The 21,761-nt window shown below is 40.4% G+C and overlaps 1 protein-coding gene across 18 annotated transcripts in view; it reads left to right on the plus strand.

Moving 5' to 3' along the window:
• Window positions 1-21,761, plus strand: part of KLF12 (KLF transcription factor 12) — a 247,046-nt gene that overhangs the window by 113,366 nt on the left and 111,919 nt on the right. The gene's annotated exons all lie outside the window — the stretch shown is intronic.

Below are 21,761 nucleotides of genomic sequence, written 5' to 3' on the forward strand. Positions count from 1 at the left end.
GGAAAATCAAACTCCACGCAATATGTTCTCTCACTTTCTGAGTGTAACAAACCAGCTATTACTGCTGCCTGCAGGAACAATGGGAGACTCAACAGCTCAAGCTCAAGGTACAACCCAAGACATAGTTTTGTTTGGTGTGTGGTCATAGGATTATTTTCTTTTTCACATTATTAATGAGTTATACTACAGTGTTACTGTAGTCTTGACATGTATCCCAAGGAAAGATCTTGAAATGAACAACCTCCCCATTTCTTTATGAGAAGCCTAATAACCTGGAAATGATGTGCGGAACATGAAGTGGCAATGTTTTACCTTCGACAGAGCCCTGTGCCTGTAGAATGGCTTAAAAATGAAGGTCATCAGCTAATAGCAGGAGGTACTTGATCAAATCAGTTTTTAGAAATCAGTGATCAATGTGAATAATACAAGTACTGGTTGGTGAGTGTTCCTGTTTCATACAACTTAAAGGTTTTGAACCTTTAATCCAGTGTCCAGGGTTTTAAATCTGAGCTTCAGTGCAAGATTCTTCCCTTTATGCATTTCTTCTTCTCAGTGTTTTGTTTATCTGTAGCATGTTGGTGTATATCTATAGACATTTCTTAAAATTCACTTATCAGTTTGCTCTAGGGAAAAAGTGCCTAAACTGAAGCTTTCAAAAAAACACTCTTCATATGAGCTACAGATAAATATATTCATTATGGTCTGGCTTCAGCTAAAGACTCAGTTTAATTTTGAATTCGGAGTGTGTCTTCTCCCACGTAAATCATTTAATTCACTGTTACTCATTACTTAAAGCCTGACCTTGAGGAAGTAAAAGAACTTCTCATCACTCTTACAAGCTCGGCGGGACAAAGGAAAAATAAGGTTGGGCTCTGCTGGGCCAAGGAAGGCACTCTTGTCACGAATGCCCTGACCATCTTAATCTGGTCAGGTTGGAGCTGGAGAACCTTATCTGAGTTCAGTTGTCAGGGAAGAATGTATGGATGAGAGTTTATCTAGGCTAACCAGCCTGTAAGTCAGTAAAGAATTCATGGATGGGAAACAATTGCTTCCACTGCGCCCTGATAAGAACAAGGAGTTTGTGCCTTTTGCAAAATCTAGGTATTCGTTTAGTTGATCTTCTTTTTCTTTTTTCTTTTTCTTTTTTTGGGGGGGGGAGGGGAGGGGGTTGGGGAGGTGTGGGGATAAGATGAATGCTGCAGTAGATGATGTTCAGTGAACTTTGTTGAGTCTAACAGGAAGAATTAGTTCAATGTCCAGTACATGTAGTCTCATCTTTACTGTGTTGTGTTGACCCCTTGTCAAGTTTCTGCCACTGAAAAACAGAAATGTGCTCAAAACCTAAATAGTGATGCTGTGTATTTCACTAGAGTTCTTAAATCGAAGTACAGTTCTTGTCTTTAATACTCCAGCCCCTGATTTAATGTTCTGTAGATCTTTTAACCCTGTCAGATGCCCTGGGTAACTTCAACAGCAGGGTGCGGAATAGCCCTGGTATTAGCCACAGTGTATAGCCTCACTGGTAGGCAGTGTGGGTGAATGGGTGAGACTTAGGGAATACCTTGGCCTGCCAAACTGTTGTTACTGTGTGTTACCGATTGAATCCCAAGCCCTAGGAAAAGCCTCGGAAAGCCTTCAACCCCTGGAAGCTGAGCGATGTGAGCCCTGCCCTCCCAATGCTGCACGTTTGCTCTAGTTGGGGAGAAATACAGACTTGTACTGAAGGAAGAAACTGATCCTTCATTTCGTACTTACCTCAAATCGTGACCTGCATGGTTTTGTTACGGGGGAACATAACCAAGTAAATGCTTTACAAGCTGTTGGTTAGATCTGTATCCAAATGGCATCTGAATGAGTACCAGGCTTGATATTTTGAGTGCTAAAATCCACAAAAAGGCCTAAATTGACAGTTAACAAACAAACAAACCTGTTGTTACATGGGTATGCGGTGAAACATACTGTGCATTAAAACAGTTAATGGTTTACATCTGCCTGCATAGAGCTGGCTGACTTACTCACAGGTCCCATAACCACCATGGCAAGTCAAGCCAAAGGCACATTTGGCCACACGCTCCAATAAGGTCTCCAACAGGTGAGGAAAACAGGGAAGATGAAGAAGGTCTATGTCGTGCAGTTCTTCTTCAGACATCTCTTCTATCAGTCAGCTGTTTTCAGGCGATGTTAATCACGTTGCTGTACAATAAAGGTTATTAACCTTTGCGTTTAATAACCACTGATGAACCCTCCCCTGTGAAACTGTTTAATCAGTTTTTTAAACTCTTTTGTACTTCTTGATCTCCTGAATACCTGTGGCAAAGCGGTGATAACTGTTACATGAAAGACTACTTATTTTCACATGCTTTATGGCTACTGTCTGCTAATTGCACTTGTTCTTGCTTTGTTTAGGACAGTTTTGATCTCAGTCAGGATTAAGGTGTTTATCGTAGGACTTCATCTTTTGCTGAAACCAAAATGTATCATCTACTTTCTGTATCTTTGAATGTTCACTTCTGCGATCATCCTTATAGCCTTTTGCATTTTTTTTTCAGCGCTCCCAATACCTTTACAAATAATGGATGTGGGATTCTTCTTCAGTAAGTTGGGTATTTAACTGTTAGCAGTGTCTGAGCGAATCACCTTGCCTTGCTAAGACAGGCAAAACAAATTATCTGCTGGCACCGTGATCTTTCTCCACTGTGTAAGGGTGAATGGATGACCAGCACAGATGGTCAGAGAATGTCCGAACCTTGTTGAGCTGATGTTTTCAGACAAGTGTCCACGGTAGTTTCAAGGTCTCTTGTGACATTAGTGATGTCATATACAATACAGATTTAAATATAGATTTACAAGTTTTCGTGCTTTAAGTTGTGGTTGGCTTAAAACAGAAATGTTACCTAACCCCCCCCAGCCTCCTGCCTAAAAAGGGGGACAATTTTATCCAAGTCCTTAATGTAAGTGAAATTAATTCCTGAAAAATATGAAGTCTTTTCACCGCTTTGTCCATGTCTATCTTCTATGCAGCACTTAAAGAAATGTTGCACATCCTACTGCATAATCTGGTATCTTATTAAAATTAAAAAAAATCAATAAAATAATTTTTAAGAAGCTTTGTTTCCCAGCAGAAACTACTCTAATATAACCCATTATCACTAGGACAGCTATGTATGCATGTGTGATCAGTTTATGTGCTGGCATTGTGTATGCTTGACATAGGTTACTTTTCCCCTATGCATTTTGTGTTACTGCCTTGTATTGCATGTTCTTTCTGCAAGTCTTCATAAACAGAGATCTAATACAAAGAGTATAAGAAAAGTCTATTAGATTTGACTTAAAAAATGTAAGTGCCATATGTTAAGTGTTCTTTAAAGGCCCAAGAATATTGTGCATTAAATAACATGACCTTTTGTGGCAATCTCTTGATTTAATTAGCATCAGCCTTCTCACTTGTGCTACTGCTGTATGTCAAGTGGCAAGTTCTTCTCCAGCATGAAGCTGTTGAGCGCGGAGCCTAGGAAATGGCATTCTCTTGATAGGTCTTGCTTTGGCTCTTACCTACTTCCACTTCTTCATTGCTTCAGCGTTTGGTCAGTTGGAAAGGATATCGTTTCAAAAATTATTTTCTGTGCCTACTTTGAAATTTAAAACAGTCTCATAAATCAGATGAATGTATGTTTTATATATGGAAAGTGCTAGTGGGTTTTCTTTAAATAGGTGCATTGTTTTTGGCAAATAGGTTGTCTGTGAAGCTAGTAATGCTACCAGAGATCATTTGCTGTGCAGCTAAATACAGCTAGATTGCTTGTCATTATCTCACTGGTCTTAATTGGTACTGGATTGAACTTAGGATCTGCAGATATCTTTGATTTTCCTTGTTAATTAAAAAATAATATCACTGAACTGCGTGTTGTCTGCTGTTCATCAGGCATCATTTGTACTTAACACAGCTTAAATTAAGCTTTGTGATTGACTTTCCATTACTATTCAGTTGTTTAACTTCTTCAGCTTCTGAAACGTGGAGGAGGATGTGCAGTATCTGTTTCCATCATCCTCCTTTACTTCCATCCGTGGTTGATCACTGGCATTATTCCCTGACGCGCTTTAACCAATAATGCTGACTCGGGGGCCGATCAGTTTGGTGGGAGTTTTCACACCCGTGAAGGCTCATCCCCGTGGCACCTCCACCTGTTGGAGGATTTCCAGAGCCAAAGGCTGGCAGGACAAATAATGCAGATCTCCCGTGCCCTGCTGGGGACAAAAACGTCACTTGTGAAGTCACCAAGGTGGTGCATCCGCTGTGCCACCAGGTCCCAACTTCATACAGCGTTGAGGCTGTGCTCTTGGGTCTGTACAGCAGTGGGGAGTTCTGGAAACCTTGAACTCCAATGATGTCTTGTAGGACAGGAATGAGAAAGCTTTAATTTAATGAGAAAGCTTTACTTAATGCGGCTGAGTGGCATCTTCCAAATGAAACAGAGCATCAAGCAGTCATCAGCGATAGTGGAATAACAAACATGACCTGTTGGCTCCTTCACCAATGGCCATTTATCATGAGCACGGAACAAATGGAGAGTTTTGCGCAAATATTAGTAGGTGATCATGGAATTTAAACACGCAGTTTTTCGGACAGTGGGAAGACAGAGTTATCTGTGCGTGGTCCCACAGATCCCAGCGGGCTTACAGAAGAAGGCCGCACCGAATGTGAGCTGGTTATACGGGACCAGGCTGGATGGGGCTTTGGGCAACCTGGTCTGGTGGGAGGTGTCCCTGCCCATGGCAGGGGGTTGGAACTGGGTGGTCTTTAAGGTCCCTTCCAACCCAAACCATTCTGTGATTCTGGGGCTGACCGCTGGGACCCCCACTTCATTTCATGGTCACTTTTGCTGCCAGTACTCAGCATCCTACTACCTTGTCGTCTTGGCTGCATGGGATTTGCCTCAACCTCCTTCCCCTTCACCAGCAGGAGTACTTCCACAACATCAGAGCTGAAACAAGATAAAAATGAATCCTTTTTCAAGGGGAAGAGGCAATTTCCAACCTGCCAGTTCCCTGGTGCCCCCATGCTAGTCCCTGCAGCACCATAAGGGAGGAGGCAAGTTGGGGGCAAGAGAGCGGTGGGATTGCTGCTTCCAGAGTGACGCGGTTTGGTGTCAGTTTGTGCTGACCTTGGGATGGTGGTGTAATACACACGCCTCTCGTGGCTAGAAAGACCGAGGTGATGAGTTAATTCCTTGGCTGTGGTGCTGTGTGTCTGGCGCTGATGGTAGCACGGCTGCTTGTTATTATGTGAAGATTTTCCTCCTGTGAGCCTGTTCTAATTTTACAGTGTGCATAAAACAACATCCTTATGCTTATTTGAAGGAGTGATTTTTTGGTTGGAGCGGATAAGATCAAGCAGAAATTAAATAGAGATCAAAAGTAAGGAAGAGGAGAGAGAGCTTAGCTTTTATGATGAAAATAGGTGTTTAAAACTGTTGACTGAGCATAATGTTACTTCTGAGCAATAACTGCATATTTTCTGGGGTCTACGGGAGGATTTCTGTGAACTGTTCTTTTGAGTCTGCAGTTCAAAAATAGATCCTAAATCACTCGTCACACTCTGGACATTTTTTTTTTCATTTTGCAAACATATAAAGTGTTAGAAAAATACAGAAAAAAAGTTATGTAGAAAATAATTTTGTTATTATTTTCTTTTTCTGAGAAACTCCACTAGCAGCATTTTCACTAGCAAATACTGTTCATATTAGGTAAGTACCAGCAGCTGTGGCTTTTATTTCCTTTTTCTTTTCATATCTACTTTTCACAGGTTTTCTATTATGTCATTCGATTCCTGCTTACGATGTTGCCTGTGTTTCATTGGACATCAGTCTTAGAAAGTCTGTGATTAAATATTTGTTGAAAAAATTCAGTGTCGCAATTCAAGCCACTAGGGAAAACTCTTCTGATTGATTTTCTGTTTAAAAGTTATTGACAATATGAAATATCATCAAAGTAAGGAACATCTTCAATTATGTCCTATTTAATTTTAGAGAAGCAGTCAAAATGTCATAGTTAATTATGAAAAATCTAATTTTCAAGCTTGGAACCCTCACCCTTCTTGAGACCAACGGTTCATGTCTCAGCAGAGGTTAATTTCTTCCTTCATTTATATGAAATAAGTAAATTGAATACCGTGCACTTGTCTGTGTGGGTGTCTTTTGGATGAGATCTTAAAAACTGAGATCCTGTTTATGCTCTGTGGGTGTTAAAGATCTCACTGTTGTGCTATATGCTGTTTGCAAGTCTCCTAATGCCTTCTACCCTTGGAATGACCACATTTCAGTGGTGTTATGTGTGTATAGTTGCAAAATTTTGGGGGGTCCTTCTTGACGAAAGGTCGTCTATGTGAGAGAGTCTGTCTTTTGTACACGTTTATAGTGCCTGTCCCTATACCATCTAAGTTCAAGGTCATTTATTGTTTATTGCATTCATGACTATTACTGCTTTAATCAGGTAGTCATAAAAAGTAATCAACTATTTAATGTTTTGAACTGACATGACTTAAGTTTCATACAAACTGTTACAGCAACGTGAAAGAGATTTAGTTGTGAGCCACTCACTGGCTTTCCAAAACTGCCTTGCTGGTTGTAGAGCTCAGCTCCTTGCTGCCTCGCCCTGACTTCCCCCGGTTGTCAGTGGAAGCTGAAAATGTTCAGGAGGACCTTGCAAAAATAAATCCTGTACAACATCAGGCAAGTATTCGGTTTGCCTGGAGGCGAAGGAAGTTACCCTTTTCTGGAGCGTTTGTGACTCCTTGTTATTTGGAATTCCTCAGAGTCAGATGTAATATTGTTTATAATAATCCGAATGGGGTGAGTTAGTCCATAATTTGTACTAATACCCAAAGAAAAGCATAATAATAGGTTAATGTGGAGGTAATGTGTAGAGCTAAAGACAGCTTGGCCTGCAGATATTTCCATGGCAACAGAAGGGTCCCTACAGATGTCTTCCTTCTAAACTTGATGCTGTTTATTAAAGGCTGTCTGTAGTACAATCTGTAATTATCATTAGGTAAAGAAAGGTTGTGAACGTGGGTGGACTGCTTGGCTGATGCTCTCTGACTGATTTGTTTAGCATAGCTTTGAAATACAGTTACAAAAGAATATGAAAAACCTGAGATCATTTAGTGGTTTCTCTCTGCAGGTAAGCTGAGACTTAATTTGAGACTGTTGGCTAATAAGAGTGAAGTATCTGAGCAACGGTATGGGGGGCATTAGGGAGAAATGTTTTCAAACTCTTTCAGCACGATAACTATTAAAGATAAAAGAAGATGAAACGCATGCTGGACAAATTAAAAAATGCTGAGCTACACATAGTAAGGGAGGTAACATTAAAAGAAAGCTTTCTGAATAGCAAAGGTCTTCTGTAAGTAGAGGGAGACAAAGGGAACTATAAGACTTATCTAAAGGAGAAGATAAAAAAAAAAAGGATGACACAATAAGTTGGAATACGGGTTAACCTTTCTTGCTTCTGTCTTTATGAAGAAGGTTAATTGGAATCAAACGCTTAGCATGGTTGAAGCTACCAGCAACGTGGCAGGAACACAGGGCAGAAAAGGGGGAGAACAGGTTAAAGAACATTTTTGTAAGTTAGACGCATTCAGGTTAGTAGGCATAAGGTGGAGTTTATTCTGGGCTACCCAGAGCAACTAATTGAAGTAGTTTTGAATCCATGAACAATTACCATGTAAAAATCATGAAGGACAGGAGAGATCCCATAAGAGAGTGCATAGAGAATATGCTCTTAAAATGGAGAGAGAAGAAAGATCTTGAAATTGCAGACCAGTCAACCAAATCAGGTATTGTGAAAGACGCTCAGATGCATAACTAAATGGTCCAACTCCCTGCTCAAGCAGGGTCTCCCAGAGCAGGCTGAGGTTGACAGACCAGTTGAGGTTTGAACATCTCCAAGCACGGAGGCTCCACAACCTCTCTGGGCAATGTGTTCCAGTGTTCGAACACCCTCACAGTGCACGAGTTTTTCTCATATACGTCAATGAGATTTTCTGTGTTGTGCCATTGCTTCTTATCTCTTCAGTGGATACTTCACTGAGAACGGTCTGGCTCCATCTTCTCTACTCCCTAACAGCAGGTTATTTTTATACACATTGATAAGGTCTCCCTGAGCCTCCTCTTCTTGAGACTAAGCAAACCTTGTACATTTTGAACTGGACTGCAAGGACTTTAAAAGACTGGATTAAAATCAGCGAAGTGGAAGTGAGATCCAGGCTCTGTTAGAGGAAGATCAATACAGAAAAGTGACAAATAATTTTAGAATGGAAAATTGAGTTAATAAATGCTTAACATGAAATAACTGTATAGAAAAAGAAGCATTGCTTTGGCTCGAAAGGAGAAAAAAATGCAAATTTTCAAATTCTTGAAAAAATTGTGTATAGACAGCATGATAAACATTTGTTCTTCATATTCTCTGAGGCTATGGTGAGAAGAAACTGGAAGAAATTTCCAAATCCATCCTGCATTGTAAAAAAGGTTTAGTTTTCAAAGAAAAAGCTTTGTAACTTTAATGATAGCCAAGCACCCTAACAGGCTGCCTCCTGAAGTTGTAAAACATGAGTTCTAAAAGGTTTAACAGTAAATTGAACAAACCTCTCTAAAGCTATCTGGTTCGGTTTTTAGGACAACATTAATTAGTTTCTACCACACTGTCACATGCAGCCTTATGTTTCTGTAATGCTATGGCCTTCTACAAAGGTGATTTTCTTTGTTTTGTGGGACGGGGCATCCTTTGAATATGTTTGAGGATGTAGTCTGTCATCATGACTATAGCACATGTTTCTTTAATGTTTTGCATGGGTTTCGGTTAAGAACTGAGACAAACATAAAAACCTGAATCAGCTGGCAGAATTAGGGTGATCCTGTTACTCCCTGTAGTGCATGCACATCTGATTAGGGGCCAATTCTGTCATTACTAGAGGAAAAAAAAATAGCAGTCCATTTTACAGCTTTAATAAATTATGCCCTTATGAGTTTTGCTCACTTGTTTGCCTGGAAGTGACATTTTAAATTGTGGTTCAGTCAGAAGATGTTAGTTGATATTCATTGTAAGGTTCACTTCTGCATTTTAAATTCAGTGATTTTGGCAGCTAGATAAACAGCAAATAAGAGTGGAGGAGAACTGTGGCAAATAGATTTGTAAAATAATTTTTTGATAATAACTTGCATCAATAATATGGAACAGTGCTTTTCTGTTAATATTGATAGTGAGGCATTTTGTGCCTTACTGTATGGTATATGATCTCCGCTGCAGAGACACGAACAAGGGTACACTGGCCTAATAATGGAGAGTCTGGTAAAATTGGAGGGATGCCTCTGTGTACCTCAAGAGAGGAGCAAATAAACCTTTAATTTATTGGTAGCCTGTCTCTGCAAAACTTTGCCAACATCCGAAGCTTGACAAAAATTAAGCAGTGCTGACTACAGCGTTTTATGTAAATCAGAAAGACAGAAGGCAGATAGGAGCTGGATGCAATTGAGTGAGTGTTTTAGCTTTCTTTCGTTCATTCTTTTTTTTTTCCCCCCATCATTTTAGCCTCTCCTAGAGAAGACCTGTTCACCAGGGAAGGAATGGCTCAGTGTAGACTTTACACTTAAGTGTCTTAAGCACACTAAACATCCCCCAAATCCTCTAGCACACTAAGTTTTCTCACAGACCACTACCTCAAGCAGGTATTTTCCATAATATGAAGATAGTTGATGGAGCCTGCTAAGGAAATTCCCTATTGCTGTCAGTTTTATATGGAAAGCACTTAGGTGACACACGGAGGTAAGCAGCAATATACAATTTTAGCACAGAGATTGGAGAGTGAGGTGTAGCTCGGTGCGAGTAAGGCTGGTGGCAGTGAGCTTTGGTTATGATGCACGGCGTGTTTGTGTTCGTTGTGAGCCCTCCAAAATCCAAAACAGCAGACAGTGAGGTTTTGGACTCATTGATTCATACAGTCAAAACTGTAAATAACACATGGAAAAGTGCCACTGACAGCAGACACTGTTTATAAAGTTAATCCCTAACTATATCTGGTTTAGTATCTGTGGGGAGAAGAGAAAATAAGCTGAGAGGAGGAGCAAGGCAGCGGCCTTGCAAACAGTTGGGGCTGTTCTGTGCCTTTTATTTCACTAATTTTGTCTGAGCCTTACAAGTATTTTTGGTAACAGGCGTAGTAGCCACGTGAAGATTCGTGGGCTTGGTTTTGTTTCAATCAGACAGTGGTGGTTGCTCGGTTCTAGCTAGGAGAGAAGAGAGATCCTGAGATAACTGTTCAAGGCTGGCCAGCCTCCACGTTAAATGATAAGCTTTTTAACACTTAAATGACACTTTTTAACCGTGTCTCATGCAGAATACTCTTTCTAAATGCATAGGTGTTGAGTTATATTCTCAATTTTCCTCAGGAACTTTTCTTATCAGTTAGATGGAGAGGGAAGGAGACACCTGCCTCAGTCTCCGTGCTTTATGCCAGCATGAGTAACTGAATGGTGCTGCTGTAATCTCTGGCATCTTCAGGTGAGATGAGTAAAGCCATGCAAACCTACAGTCCTTCCTCCTTTAACTGTATTCGTAATAGGACTTTAGATTTGTACTGTGTTGGAACGTAGAAAACTGTTGTAGGACACGACCCCATTGTTGGAGATGTTGCAAAATTTGCAACTACCCCTCCGCTACAAAAAAAACCCAAACAAACAAACAAACAAAAAAAAAACTGAATTATTTTTCCAGTGGATTAACCAGTGTAAAAGCATATTTGTTTTTGAGGGTATTACTGGTTTATTTTCCAAGTATTCTTCAGCAGAAGAACAGCTGACTCTGTATTAATTTAGACTTGCCATACCTACCCACTGTCAGGTGGAAAAGGTGCAGGAAAGCTTTTCTGAAGGATCATGATGTCCTGAACCTGTACATGACCAAAGCAAGACATTTCAATGTAAGACCACCTGTTGTATTGCTGACTTGGTTGTATTTCACGGGTGTTAGGGAAATACGATTATTTTTAATGCCCTGTTGGTAGGTAAGAGGTCTTCCCTGGTAACAGTCTTAATTCTAGTTAAAAAAAAAGAAAAAGGGGGGGGGGGGGGCATGAGGTACATGGTGTACTTGTTTAGGTCAGTGTGGAGTTGGCATTTCCAGTTCTGTAGGAGTTCTGAATGTGCTGCCGTGTTCCTGCTGGAAAAGGTCTGGAGTAGACTGGGGAGCCTGGTACATGTCTGTGGACACTTAAGTCTCTTCTTAAATAGTCTTTGGAAACAAAAATGCTGAAAGGCGTCCCCTTTCACCAGACTGCGGTCTGCTGTTTTGTTTTAACTTGTTAAAGCGATGTGGTCACCGCTTGTAGCTCAAAACCCACACTTGTGAGTGCCTCGTCCTGCCCCTGCTGTTCTGCACTCCCTCAGCCCTGGCTGCGCGCAGAGAGATGCTGCTCGGTGTTCTCCTTCCACTGGGTCAGTTAAGGTAACTGCCAGGCTTCAAGTGACACAGAGAAAATGAACATTTAAAAGTTCAGATAGTTTCAAAGTCTGTTGGAGACTAGCCTGATTTTAAGATATTTTCCTGTAGCAGTCATTGTAATACGCTTCTGAACAGTGTCAAGCAGCAAGACAGCTTTTACCTGGAAAAACTCTGTTTATTACTGCTGGAAAGCAGTAGTGAAAAGGGCTTTGAAATGAAAATACAGGCTTAGTCTGCAAAGGATCAGAGTTGAAAGTGCCTGAACAGTGACCGACGTGCTGGAAAAATGCAATTTTTAACGAGATATGGGGAGATGAGGGGAGGGTGATAACACATCTGCTGTAAAATGCTGTCTGTGTATGTGATCCAGGTTTTGCAAGGATGCCAACTTTCTAAGGAACGGGGTCTGAGTGTCAAAACTCAGATGTATCTGCCTGCAGGACTGTGGCCTTACTTTGCTGAACTCCTAGTTTAACAGTAATAAAGGATGCTGCCTAATGGAAGGTATTAGAAAAATACTGAATCAAAACGTTTCACTTACAGAGATCCCACATAAATAAATGGCAGGGGGGTGAAACACTGAAAGAATGAATCTGAGGAGTGCATGACATGACACTTCTTTTTTTTTGAAAGAAACTCTGCTTGTTGCTGTGTATGGAGGATATGTGATTCGTGTTTTTTTTTGTTGGTGGTGGTTGTTTGCTTGTTTTTTAATGCACTCTTTTTTAAAAAAAAAGTGTTTTTCTACACTCTTGCATATATTGCTACAGAAACGTTTTCCCTCCCCTTTTCTACACAACACCTTTGACATAAAATAGTTATGAGAAAGCAAACAACAAGGATAATTTATTTTATTTTATTTTATTTGGTTTGCCTTTTCAGGCAAGCTTTAGGCTTCTTGGTGCACAGACTTAGTTGGATGCACCCACCAGGACTCAGGGCATATCTGAAGATGTTTGCTGTTAAATCTTCAGTGTTTACATTGTATGCTTTCTGACTGAATTATGGAAATTTATTATCTTCACCCCCTGACCATGCCTGCGGATAGAACATTTGATTATGCATGAAAAAATCTATCAAGAATGTGTCCTTCAACGTTTTGTAAAGTTTTCAGTTTCAAAATAATAGTTCTTTTTCCTAGCTCTGACTGTAGCTGAGATCAAAATAAAACCCTTTTGCTCACAGAGTGTTGGTAGTGATTAGAAACAGCTCCTAATTTAAAAATTGGCTTCTCGACCAAGGAGGAGACATTCTGGTATCACATTTAATCTCCCTCCTGCTGTTCCAGTGGTTGGACTAGCATGGCTGGGAAGAAAGTCAAAGTAAGTTTTGGAAGGGGTTGTATAACAGCATAAATCAGTAATCCTGGAAGAGAAAGTAGTTTGAGGAGGAGGGGTGGGGAGTTGCCGAGAAGATGCTTTTATTATGGTGTTCTTTAACATGGGGTGCCAAGTGGAGCATGGAAAGGCTGTGCCCCATGATCTCTGTGGGTGGCAGGAGATAATGTTTTGTGTGTGGGAATGACCTTTAGGGACATCGTCTTTATCAGGCTATCTAATTTAAAACTAAAAATAAGATGAGATGAAGCCCTGTGAGATATCTTGTATTACTGTGTCCTCGAGTCCACTGTAAGAGCAACATGATGATGTTTGATTAGAATAGGATTTAGCTGCTGGTAATGTCATACTTGTTATTTATCTGAGGTTCTCTTTCTTCTTTGATCATCGTGTCCCTGAATGTCTTCCTGTGGCATCTCCAGCGAGTATAGCTCCAGTCTGTCTTCAACTGCAAGCCAAAAAGAAATGGCTGTTACTCTGACTGCTTTTACCTGGTCCTGGTAGGAAGATTTTGATGATGTGCTCTCCAGAAGCTTCATTACATTTCCTCAAGACAAATTAAATATGTCAGTTACTTCTGGAACTTTTTCACTTGGCGTTTTAATACCAAGCTGGGTAGCATAGAGGAAATATAAAACCAGTGAAAATAAGCTTTATCATGAAATGAGATATTGAGATAATAAAGACAGTACTTCTTTCAGAAGGACCTCTAAATCATTGCATAAAGTAAATGACTTCATTAGGGAGCTGTGCTTCCAGTGTTCCTAAGGCCTTTGCTGAGGGCCGTATCCAGTTGGGCAACATTATGTGTTAGGAAGGACGGTATGAACCTGTGTTAATTACTGACACATTCTCCCTGAATAACACTGGAATACACAAAGGAGCAAACTGATGTGAAATTCATGTTGGCATTTTCTTAAAATGGCTGCTTTCCTGAGAAGAATCATAGGATTGTTAAGGTTGGAAAAGACCTCCAAGATCATCTGGTCCAACCATCTCCCTACCACCAATGTCACCCGCTAAACCATGTCCCTAAGCACCAAGTCCAACCTTGCCTTGAACACCCCCAGGGACGGTGACTCTACCACTTCCCTGGGCAACCCGTCCCAGTGCCTGACTGCTCTCTCTGAGAAGAAATGTCTCCTAATTTCCAACCCAAACCTCCCCTGGTGCAACTTGAGGCCATTCCCTTTAGTCCTATCACTAGTTACCTGTGAGAAGAGGCCGACCCCCAGCTCCCCACACCTTCCTTTCAGGCAGCTGTAGAGAGCAATGAGGTCTTCCCTGAGCCTCCTCTTCCCCAGACTAAACAACCCCAGTGCCCTCAGCCGCTCCTCACAGGCCTTGTGTTCCGGGCCCTTCACCAGCTTCGCAGCCCTTTGAATAATGAATGTCCTGCAGAAGGGAAGCACGTGGAACCACGGGGGGGATACAGCCAAGGTGAGGGGATATCTGTGTCTTTTATGAGCCTGTCTGACCAGTAACCTCAAGGAAGCAGCACAGGTGTAGTTAACTTAAGGTCAGGTTTGCCCTAGGACATCTACCACCATTATTTTGATCATCTTTAGGAAAGGTTTGGATTTATTGTCTTGAACTTGCATGTTCTAAGAAGAATGATTAGGGAAATTTTCAAGTATAAGAAGCTTTTGCAAACCAAGATGGTTTATTTTTGAGAGCTCTTTACCTCTAGCTGCAGTGATTTCAATACTTGTCTGAAGATTAAACTTCTTTACTTTCTCTGGGGAATAAATCAATGGCAGGATCAAAACACTGCAAAGCTGGATCAGCAACTGTTTGGTCTTGAAGACTGAAACTGAACAAAGCTTCTCGTATTTCTTCTCTTTGCATATATGTTCCCCATTATTTTTTGGGTAGCTTTTAATTTTCCCCCTCTGTTGTCACAAATTCTTGTGCCCTACAGATTGGTTCTATAATTTGGAAACCCAGATGTGTCCTGTAAACCTAAGAATTTCACCTGAAAATGAATGCAATTGGTGACCTTTGAAGATTTATCTAACATAGACCCCATTTCCACAGAGAAGCTTTGGAAAAAAATGTGTTTTCAGGTCTAGCAAGCTCTTGAAGAGTCTTGGCAGTGCTGTGCTTGTGGTTAGCTGGATCTGAGATGAGATCATATTTGGGGAAACCTGAAGAATGGGAAAGGGGCTTGGTGTCGGGGACAGACGGTTTCCCCTGACTAAAATTTTACCAAACTTAAAACGGTCGCTGAGTTTGGTCTGGGTCATGTGCAGAGGTTTTGGCAAATGTTGTGTTGCCCAAGTCAGTTCACTCATCCCCGGTGCAAATCACGTGCAGAGCGTTTCCTGGGAAGTATGAGTCTCCAACTCTTTCCCCCCCAGTAATTTATGCCGTAGCAGTTGGGAGACTCAAGCAGAATAACCTTCCCTGGTTAACTGACACAGAAGAAAGAAATGGAAGGAACCATTATTTTCCTGTCAAGATTTCTCTGAAACAAAGAGGTGCAGAATTATGCATGCTGAGGGGTGTCTTTGGTCCTTTGATTAACAGCAGAGGCCCAATTTCACCATCAAAAGCAGTTTTAATTATAAGCTCCGCTGAAAAGGCTGCCTTGAACACTGTAGAAATGATATTACAGCAGCACATCTTTCTTAGTGTAGGTGATCTGCAGACATTTTGTAGGATCATTTTATTAAAATAACTTGAAATATACTGGGAATGCACTAGAAAACTCGACTTGTCTTTCTTTGTTTCAGCTAATGGCAGCAGAAAGCACTACATCGGTAGGGAACTCGAATCATTGCTCACTGGGAGAAAGCCTCCTCGCCTGCTGCCTTAGCAAGCCCTGGTGCTCTCCCCTTGCAGCTGGTGACATAATGTGCATCACAAGGTCTTCCTCAAATAAAAGACATCCGTCTTGGGTGTTTTATGAGTCTGCTGATTAAAGAGATTTTATTGTAATTACTATGACTAAAAGGCTACAACAGAAGATGGAAATGTTAATTTACAGTCTGCTTGCTGACCAAGTGTCATGTGATAATGGATTGGGACAGACCGTGGTTTGCAAATGGACCTGAATTTTCGGAGCTGCTAATTTGAAGTGGCAGATAAAGTAACAGCATGTACGTTTGAAAAGGGGTGCATTTGATTAACCAGCTAAGCATAGCAGCAGTTTTTTGACAGGTTGTTTTGAGAAATGATCACCTTTGGGTTTACAACAGCAGCGGCAAAGTATGTGGTAAAGGAGAGGGAAGTAGCAGAAAGACAGATGGACAGAACTTAAAGGTAAAGCTCTGCTTTATAGGAAGCAGCCTGTGTTCCAGCCAGACCCGCCACAGCACTTGGGTCCCTGATTTCCAATTCAGCAGAGGGGATTTAGATGCCCAGCTAAGTGTGCAGATCAGGTCTTTAAGCTATTGGTCTTTTAAAGATTTGTATATAGTCACAGGGGCAGCTAAGTAATTCATATATATAAATACATTTCCATCAGTAGCCTTGCCCCTGCCCTTTTTTGTTCCAGGGACTTTGTAGCTGAGGATGCAAGGTGTCAGGCATCCTCAGTCACGGTGTCAAAGGATTTGAAGGAGTTTCATTGGTGTGGGCGCACGTGTTTCAAGCAATACTAGTTGCGGTACCCTGATAGCGTTTAAAAAGGGTTTTAATGGTTCTGTGGAAATTTTGAAATAATATCTTTCACAACAGGGGGAGAATCCTTTCTGAAATCCCCCATCTTGGGTCTGCATGTCCTGTTACAAAGATTATCCCAATGTGTAAACTTACAAAACAGTTTCTGCAAATTTCAGTTCCTTGTGCTACTTAAGCTTCCTATATAGATAAATGTATATACCACACTGCTGAGTCTTCTTACGAGCTCTTAATAGATAGCTGTACCGAAACATTAATTGTAACTGTCTTGAACTAATAAATGAAGGAAGAGAATATTGACTGTTTAATTCTTATTGTGGAAAGTGGTGTTAGGTTACTGAAACAATTGCTTGCAATGTGGGACACCTGACTTGTATTACGTCTTTGAAGTGAAGATTTCATATTAGTCACTCTAAAAGCATTAACACATTTGATAGCATCATGGAGGTCATATTATTCATTTTTTTCAAAAATAAAAAATTACTACTGTTGGGTATAATAATTGAAAAATGAGAAAAGAGCTTAAAGGTAGATTTTTTACAGTTGTAGTACAGATTTCCAGGTAGACATCACTGTTTTTACAGTCATATATGACACATTACTGTGATAGCCTTTAAATAATACATGAATTACAAATGATCAGTTACAGTTCTGCTTTAGAGGAGACAATGAAAATGAGGGGCAGAAATAGCTTTGTGACTTTAGATCAGATTTACATACTGTGGGGTTGCAAGTTGGAAGCAACAAGTGTATGCCCAGTGTATATTAGGCATCTGTTTCTGTGCACTGGTCATCACAATATATACACTATATAAACATATATATATATATGTTTATACACATATATATATGTATATAATATATACACTATAAAAACATTCATTGCTGAATATTTATTCTTATGTCAGGAGCTACTGCATATCTAAAGATACTAAAAAAAAAAAAAAATACAAGCCTGAAAGAGGCATTTTAGTGATTGGCCCTAAGGAATAGATTCATAAGCACAGCTTGAAATCTAATGGAATTAAAGTTGATTTCATTAGAATTCTCTCCTTTCCTTTGATCTTTTAAGGGACAGTATTAGGGTTGTGCTGGTGTAAAACCAACTGAAATAAGCAGAAATGAATTGGAAATTCTCGGACTAAAGTGTTCATTAGGATATCGAGGGGATCTTAATAAGAACTGAATGGCTAAAAGAGAAGAAATGATGGTTTTTTTTAGTTTTTGTAAAGAGTTGGCAAAGGGAAAAAAAAAGAGAGGAAAAGATGCTGAAGTGAAGTCAATGTCTTATGCTGATTTTTCAGCTGTTCTGCATGTCAGTGACTAGAAACTCAGTGGTGCAAAGAACGTCCTTGATCTCACAAATGTATGAAGTCTTTACAGTACATGTCTTTCTAGTTATATATCTTTATATGTATACATAAAGTATTATGTAATGTGATTATATATACAGATTGTATGTATATATGAAGTTATGTAGAAATATTGCATTTGAATAATTTATATTTCATACTTCGTATGTTTGCATGTGTATCTCTGTGTAAATTATTATTATTATTCCTCTATTTTTGATGCATCCCAAAATGAATGGGGTTGTTGCGGATTATTATTATAGACAGTTAAATTTTGGGGTCTAACATATTAAAGCTTTGGCACTTGCTGATGTCAATTTGAAGGCCAAATGAAAAGGATCTAACAACTGAGTTGGTACTGTAGGTAACGCTAAGGTGGGTATTTGAGTTAGGAGATGCCTGTTTTGGGGTGGCAAAAGGAAATATAAAAGCACTGTTCTGACTCAGTAGCCACCTTGCAGCATGTGGGCTGCATTCATTGGAATTGTCACAGCTCTTAATGCTGACACAAAATGTCAGTGATCTGTTGTTGTTTTATTGGGATATCATTTGTGGTATAGCTGATACGCTACAGAAAATAGTTGTTCACCCATGTGTAACTGTGAGCGCTGCTGTGGTGGAAATCTGTGATCGAGTGACAGTGGGGGAAGTAGCAGAAACTGAATCAGACCTTGAACTCTTCCCAAATTTTGAATAAGAGGCAAGGGGAGAAGGACAAATAAATATTGACGATCTGCATCGCCATTAAAGAGCACTCACATCGTATTTCCAAACAAAGCTGCTTCACCTCACTGTCATCTTGGGCTTTGAAGGTAGTCAGAGTGAAATTTCTAGCCCATGACGACTTTGGGTGTGTCTCCTGGCCCTCGTCCCAGGCAGCCTGCAGTGAGGCTGCCAAAGGAGAGCGGGATATCAGAGACATACTTCAGCTGACTAGATCAAAATGGTTAGTCAGGGGTTTTTCCAGTTTTTGCTTATCCAGTGTTGTGTCCAGTTTTTGCAAGTTCATTCAAAGTTTTGACAGGTTGAAGAATTATTGTGCTGGTGTGACATCAGTTTAATGGAACTGGGCTGCAAGGGAGTAGATACGGCTCTTGCTCTGGGCTCTGTCACTGACACCTTGCATGGCTGCAGTGAATCCTCCATCTTGGATAATTTTGACTGTCTTTGAAGGAAAAGGTGATTGTTATTGACTACACGCAGTATCTTTGAGATCTACAAACAGGTCGTCCCATATTCTCATAGTTTGGTTGGGTGGCTGGCAAATGACCGTGGGCCATAGAATCATTAAGGTTAGAAAAGACCTTCAAAATCACCTGGTCCAACCATCACTGTACCACCAATATCACCCACTAAACCATGTCCCTAAGCACCATGTCCAACCTTGCCTTGAACACCCCCAGGGACGGTGATTCTACCACTTCCCTGGGCAACCCGTTCCAATGCCTGACTGCTCTTTCTGAGAAGAAATGTCTCCTAATTTCCAGCCCAAACCTCCCCTGGTGCAACTTGAGGCCATTCCCTCTAGTCCTATCACTAGTTACCCGTGAGAAGAGGCCGACCCCAGCTCCCCACACCTTCCTTTCAGGTAGTTGTAGAGAGCAATGAGGTCTCCCCTGCGCCTCGTCTTCCCCAGACTAGCCAAGCCCAGCTCCCTCAGCCGCTCCCCACAGGACTTGTGTTCCAGGCCCTTCACCAGCGTTCCAGGGTCTCGATGTCCTTCTTGTAGCGAGGGGAAAAAACTGAACACAGCACTCGAGGTACGGCCTCACTGGAGCTGAGTACAGGGGAACGATTGGACCATCAGATTTTCATATTTGTCCAAAATTGTCTCTAGACACGGCCCTACCAAGCAAGGTGTTTGTTGCCTAAGGCCTGTACTGTCTGGAAAAGAGGTTTTCTGCAAAGCGAATATACCAGCACTGTGTGGCTGGGTTAAACGCGGTGATTCATCACCCAAAAATAAACGCTGTAGTGATTGTAGCTGCCAAATACTCAGTCATCGATTTCCTCCCTGTTAAGCATTTACCACTTCTTTTACTGTGGTGTAAGCAGATGGTGTCAGGAGAGAGTTAACTATTGATGAAGCCAAACACTGCTGGAGCTCAGCAGCACTCCTGTAGCTGTCTCAGGCATTAGGGACATGGGAGGCCAGCTCTGAAGTTCTCACATTAATGCCTATTCTTGTATTACTAGTAATCTTCTCAGTTTAAGCAAGCAAAAAAGTTTTATCTCATTGTCCATGGAGATCAGATGAATTTAGTCATTATTAATAGAAGATAAAAATTGTTCTTCATGTTTGCCATCTGCTTTGTAAGAATTTTTTATTCAGTAGGTTGAACTGATTTGGTGAATTGAAGTGTGTCACAAACTGAACTTGGTCACACCTTCCTGATGCTGCATTGGCCACCTATGCCATTTCATAACAGCACAAAGAGTTTTTCTAGTATTCTCTTTGTTTTATGTGTATAGTAATAGCATCTAAAACACACGTTGTATTGGGTTACATTGTTACTTCCGTAATATAAATTCAGGGTAAATATCTTAATTTTCAGTAATTTTGTGATGAAAAGACAGCAATGTACATGCAAACTCATTCTTTCTAATCTCCAACATATTATTAATTTTTGTGTTTAAAAATATCTCTGTAATGAATGCAAACCCAGAATTTCACTCCATTTTATCAAAGTCAGTTATGACTATATAGATACTTTCATTGCGTTGGTCACTTCAGAGTTTCCTTTTGAGAGTTAATCAAACTAGTTCACTGGTTTCTGGTCATAAATCTTTGTAATACCTGTACTTCCCTTGGTTGCCCTAAAGGCATTAAATCCTTCCTGGGAAAACCAAGCTGAAGTTAAAATTCAGTATTCTTGACATCCTCTAACTCTAGTGTCCTCTAAAAGACTCCAAATGGTGCCTTGTTTAAAGAAGGAGAAAAAAAATCTTTCTGGAACATCCTATATCTGGGTGTATTTTTTTTTCATGTTTTAGTGTAGGCAATTAATGTCATCCAATTTCTGCTTCCTACTGTGCTACATGTTTTTACTTCAGTCATGTTCTGACCATCCACACGTTTGGCTAATGGTCAATCATGACAAATCGAAGGGGATACAGGCAGATTGAGGAAATCAACCAGAGTATCTCAACAAGGCTATCCCTTATTGAGGTAATTTGCTTCCTTTTTTCATTTCTTACACATTTTGCAGCGTGGAGTCTCCAGTTAGGAATTCAAAAGGACTGAAATCTTTATTATCCTCTTTTATGTTGTAATTATAGCAAGAATTGCCTTCTTCCGTTACACAGATGGAAAATTAGAAAAATCTCTCAAAGCTGTGTTTTGTTGCCTTAGCTTTAGTCGATTTCAGTGAATGTGCAAGTATTAGGTATTAGGACCTGTTTAGCAATGGGAAGCTTTCTGGCTGGAAGCCTGGATTCTGGAGGGCCGATCTGGTCCTTGCGGAGACAGCAGCTCCCTGGCCTCTAAAACCAAACATTAAAACCCTAGCTCATGTGCCCACATTACTCTGTAGTCATCTAAATTATGGTATATTTATATTTACGAAATATATGCAATAATGTCCCTAACTGCAACCTGTTTGTGGCACACCTTTATGATGCCAGCTCTTGGTGCTTTTTTTCTTTTTACAGTATTCAAAGAACACTCTCTCTCAAATATTCATAAAAGGCAGTTAAGCCTAATACATGTTCTGTGGTTTTATTGTCATAATAAAAACATTTTGACAGTTACTTCATCAGTAATTTTTTTTGGATTTTATTAGTTTTTAATCTGTAATGTGTTTTGGTTCATTGGCTTCAGCTGTAGTGTTTTATCCAGTTTATTTGGTGGTTAAGTTAACTAAGTTAACTAAAACCAGCTCTCAAGATCTTCAGCAAGATTTCAAGAGTCGCGTTGACCCATGAGTACCATAAAGAGAATAATAGTTGACAATTA

This window comes from Anser anser, assembly GCF_964211835.1.
Source record: "Anser anser genome assembly, chromosome: 1".
In the NCBI taxonomy this organism is placed as follows: Eukaryota; Metazoa; Chordata; class Aves; order Anseriformes; family Anatidae; genus Anser; species Anser anser.